Raw genomic sequence first — 5,762 nt, 5'->3', positions numbered from 1 at the left:
ACTTTTACAACATAAGATGTATCGTTAGCATGATAGAGCTCACAACCACCAAACAACGAAAAGGCGAGTCGGTCATTGACTACATCAACCGCTGGAGAGCATTAAGCCTTGATTGCAAAGTTAGATTAACTGAACTGTCAGCAGTGGAAATGTGCACTCAAGGAATGCACTGGAGATTTTTGTGTATTCTGTAAGGGATAAAACCCCGCACCTTTGAAGAGTCGACGACCCGAGCTCATGATATGAAGCTAAGCATTGCTAATAGAGGAAGCAATGATTTACTGGTCTCAGAGTTAAAAAAAAAGAAAAGAAAGAAGTGAAAAGCATCCAGAAGGTATCAGAGAGTGCCACTAAAGAAGCCATGGTCATCAATATGACCCATTTGAAGTTCATCTCCAAGGAGAAAAAGATAAAAAAAAGGCCAAGATGGGGGCGAGAAAAAACGCCCGACGTTGAAAGAGAGACAAGAAAAAGTCTACTCTTTTTTAGACTCCGATCTACCTGATATGTTAGAGCAACTACTGGAAAATTAACTCATTGAGCTTCCCGAGTGTAAACGACTTGCATAAATAGGGAGAGTAAATGATCCCAATTTTTGGAAGTATCATCAAGTTGTCAGTCATCCAGTAGAAAAGTGTTTTGTACTGAAGGAGTTAATTTTGAAGTTAGCCTAAGAGAAGAAAATTGAGCTAGACCTCAACGATGTGGCACAAACAAATCACGCCGCAGTAATGATTCATCCTAATACTCGACTACCTATGACGGAGAGTTTGATCCAATTTGGATCTCTTGAGCCTGTCATTATATATTCTTCATCGGACCCCTCACGAAAGATTGACTTCTAGAGAGTTGACTCCTGTAAAAAAGTGGAAAAGGTGGAAAATACATATGAGGGATGAATATTAGTAACTTGTCGGAAGAGGCGCGAACAAAATTTTGTTCAGAAAGAATCTTGTATGTATCGAGAATATAAAAGGAAGATTAAGTCTCAAAGAAGAAAAACGGAAGAATACGAGAAGACTTCGTTTAGTTATCAAAGAAAGCGAGAAGATTCCTCGACCTTGACAACCAATAACCTTGAAAGTATTTTTTCCAAAGTGCTTTCCAGTCGAAAAAGTTTTGTGTCACGTCATCAATACGATTGAAGATGATGGAACCCCTTCAAGATCTGCAGAAGCGACGACCGAGCTAGAGAAACTACCTTCTTTCAGCATAAATGATTTGTTGTCACTCCCACGGGAGACCAAGGATGCACTTGTCAAAATATTAAAAGGAAATGAAATTCCAACTACTTCGACTACCCAAAAAAATACACGTGCTTCATGTTGTATATTGATATCATTCACCGATGAAGATTTACTACTTAGGTCAAAGCTCCATAATAGACCCCTATTTGTGTCAGATATGTCCGAGAGCAGAAACTCAGTCAAATCCTCATCGATAATGGCTCGATTGTCAACATATTGCCAAAATCAACCATGAATCAATTGGTAATTTCGGTGGAGGAGTTATTGAGTAATAAATTGGTAATTCAAGGCTTCAATCAAGGAGCACAGAGAGGGATAAACACAATTCGTCTATAAATCACCATAGGGATTTGCAAGCAAGCACCATATTTCATGTGATTGATGCAAGAACCACCTATTGGCTATTACTAGGGCGTTCTTGGATTCATGAAAACGGAGTAGTAACCTCTACCCCCCACCAGTGTTTTAAATTCTATCAACACAAAATAAGAAAGTTGACGTTGACTCGAAGCCATTCTCGGAGGCTGAATATCATTTTGCTGATGCAAAAATTTATCTTAAAAATGATAATATCAATGAAGTCATAACGAAAGAGGTTTCTGTAGCTAAAGGCACTTATAAGCTCGAGCAACAAGCGATCACAACAATGAAGTCGAATGAAATAGATGCTTTTAGCAATCGAGGAAATAGTGAACCTATAACGCCCTGACTTTCTTTGACTTATACTAGGTTGTTAATTCATACATGCAATAACCTCAATGACGACCCTCTCACAAAATTTAACTAAATCAAACGAATTCAATTACATAAATACTTTTATAACATCCAAATAACTGAAAATCTTCCAAAATAAATTTCATGAAGTATGATAAATAAAGATTTCAAACATGGAACTCTAAATTCTCAAATCATGGCTGGAATTTAAAAATGCTAAAACATGAAAACATAAGTGGAATGATAGCACGGTATCAGATTCCTTCTGTCACTCGCCGATACGTCCTTGCTCTTACTTGAAAAACATGACATAAGGATGAGTATAAAATACTCAGTAAGTAACCCCACTATAGGGGATAGGCTAAGTATTTATGTCCAATAAATGCAATATGAGCTAAAACTGTATACTAGTGGAACTTGAAGATTTCTCTTACTTGACTCACTCTTTTACCTTTCCCCTAGACGTACATCCCTTTCACATACATCAGGTCTGGTGTATATCTCTTTCATATATATTGATCCCTCTGGGAATGCATCATTTTCATACACCCCAAGTCTTCTCTATGAATGTAGGAATGTGCACCTCTTTCATACACATAGTTATGTGTACACTTCTTTCGTATACACATAACCCACTAAGTATGCACCTTTTTCGTACACCTTAGACCTCCTTAGTTATGTCGAGATGTGCATTTCTTTCGAACACATGATTAATTATACACCTCTTTTGTATACACATAACCTGCTGGGCATGCACCTCTTTCATACACCCTCAGTTCCCTCTAGGTATGTATCACTTTCATACATATCAATCCTAGTACATCTCTTTCATGTACTAGCGCCCTTGGACATGCACCACTTTGATGCAGTCAAATAGTGTGGAAAGGAAAAGAGATATCACATCTAAATTCATATTACATATAACATCCAGATATTCATGAGTCCCATAACAACTCGAAGTCAATGTCATGCTAGTCGGTCTCAACACACATGTTTAATTTAGTTTTAATAAATCAACCCTAGTACATCACTTTCATGCATTAGATCATTGTATATAACAAAATAGTCATAATTTCATACTCATTCTCATGGCTTACATTTATATTCACATAATAAATCATATGAAGTCATACACATCAACATAAATCTAATTTTTGCCTGACACTAAGGCATTCTAGTAGTAATGCCACTTGCTCCAGAGTTTAGGCTCATGTTCAACCCCAACAAGACCCTACGGGAGTTTAGGGTATCAACCTCAACAATCTCCCACTTGTCCTAAAGAGAGTGGGTGTACATAACAACAAGTACAAAATAATAAACTAGGGCACTAAGGCCCAGTACAAAAATCTCCCACTTGCCTCAATCCAACCGTGGGCGGTCCCATAGACCCATGCTCTGAAGATGACCACAAAAAATTGTAGCCGTGAGAGCCTTCGTAAATAGGTCCATAACGTTGTGCTCCGAAGCGATCTTCGTGACAATCACGTCCCCTCGATGCACTATCTCGCGGATAAGATGATACTTTCGCTCTATATGTTTGCCGTGCTTGTGACTTCTAGGCTCCTTAGAGTTCACCACAACACCACTATTATCACAATAGAGGGTGATGGACCTAGACATATCTGGAACAACTTCTAGATCAGTCAGGAACTTCCTAAGCCAAATGACCTCCTTAACAGCTTCACAAGCCACTACATACTCAGCCTCCATTGTGGAGTCGATGATGCACCCCTGCTTAGTACTTCGCCATACTACAACTTCTCCATTAAGAGTGAACACTGATCCTGAAGTGGATTTTCGAGAATCTTTATCAGTCTGAAAGTCAGAGTCTGTTAGATCCACACACGAGCATATAGTCCCTCGTTCTTTGAAGATACTTGAGGATATTCTTGACGGTGGTCTAGTGACCCTATCCTGGATTAAACTGATATCTACTGACTATCCCCATAGTGTAGCAGATGTCTGGCCTAGTACACAACATTACATACATCAAACTGTCAACGACAGATGCATAGAGGACCCATCTCATCTCCTCAACCTCTTGAGGTGTCTTAGGACAAATTTCCTTTGACAATGTAACTCCATGCTTGAAAGACAGTAAGTTCCTTTTGGAGTTCTGCATCGAGTACTTGAGCAACATCTTGTCAATGTCTGATGCCTGAGACAGTGCTAACACTTTATTCTTCCGATTCCTAAAGATTTGAATACCAAGAACCATCTGAGCATCTCCCAAATCTTTCATTTGGAATTGGGTCGTTAGCCAGTTCTTAACCGATGTGAATAGACCTACACCATTCCCAAAGAGTAGGATATTGTCTACATACAACATTAGAAAAACTACTGAATTATTGATGATTTTCTTGTAGACACAAGGCTTATCAACGTTTTGATCAAAGCCATACGATTTGATTGCAGTATCAAACTGAATGTTTCAAGACACATGTTTCAGCTCATAAATAGATCGATTTAATTTGCAAACCTTTTGCTCTTGACCTTGGGCTATGAATCCCTCGGGCTGCACCATATAAATGGTCTCTTTAAGATTACCATTCAGAAAATCTGTCTTGACGTCCATTTGCCGTATCTCATAGTCATAATATGAGGCAATAGACAGAAGGATGCGGATAGATTTCAACATAGCAATAGGCGAGAAAGTCTCCTCATAGTCAACTTCTTTCACTTGGGTATAACCCTTTGCCACAAGTCTAGCCTTGAAGGTTTCACCTTCCCATCGGCATCCTGTTTCTTTTTGTAGATCCATTTACAACCTATAAAATTTACTCATCAGGTTGATCTACAAGATCCCATTCTGAGTTGAAGTACATCGACTCCATCTCAAGATCCATGGCTTTGACCCATTCATCCTGGTCAACATCCTCCATTGCCTTCTGATAAGACAACGAATCCTCAACCTTGCCATCGGCTACCATAACCAGGATTTCAGTGAAACCCATATAACGAATAAGTGGGTTTGCAACCCTCCCACTACGTTGAGGTTCTCTCAACTCTTGAGGTAGAACTGACCTATTGAATGAACTTCCATCAACAAATCTTATTGACGGAGCAGAACCTTCAGCTACTCTTGTTGAAGTTTCAGTAGTTTTGTTGGAAAGTTCATGCAACATGATCTTACTACGTGGACTGTGCTCCCTCATATGATCCTCCTCCAGGAAGTAGCGTTCATGGACACACACTTTTTTCCCTTAGGATCATAAAAGTAACCCCCTCGTGTACCTTTGGAGTAGCCTACAAAGAGGCACAACCTTGAACGTGGTTCTAGTTTCTTTATATTAGCCTCAAGCACATGTGCTAGGCAACCCCATATGCGGAAGTGACGCAAACTAGCTTTACGCTCGTTCCACAACTCCAAAGATGTTCTTGCAACACTCTTGGAAGGAACACAGTTGAGAATATAAGCTGCAGTCTTCACTGTAAAACCTCAAAACGAGTTCGGTAAGGAAGCGTAACTCATCATCAACCGAACCATGTCCAACAAGGTTCTGTTTCTCCTCTCTGCTACACCATTCTACTGAGGTGCACCTAGTGTTGAGAGTTGGGAAATGATTCCATGTTCTATCATAAAGTTCTGGAACTCCGAATCCAAAACCTCTCCACCCCGATCCGATCGAAGTGTTTTAATTCGTCTATCAAATGCGTTTTCAACTTTAGCCTTGAACTCTCTAAACTTTTCAAAAGATTCATACTTCCATTGCATCAAATAAACATACTATATCGAGAATAATCATCAGTAAAAGTGATGAAATACTCATAGCCTCCCCTGACTCGCACATTCATCGGACC

Source organism: Benincasa hispida, chromosome 5 (assembly GCF_027475165.1).
Source record: "Benincasa hispida cultivar pf3 chromosome 5, pf3_genome.v1.1, whole genome shotgun sequence".
Taxonomy (NCBI): domain Eukaryota; kingdom Viridiplantae; phylum Streptophyta; class Magnoliopsida; order Cucurbitales; family Cucurbitaceae; genus Benincasa; species Benincasa hispida.
The sequence above is the reverse complement of the archived record's forward strand: the minus strand, read 5'-3'. Positions refer to the sequence as shown.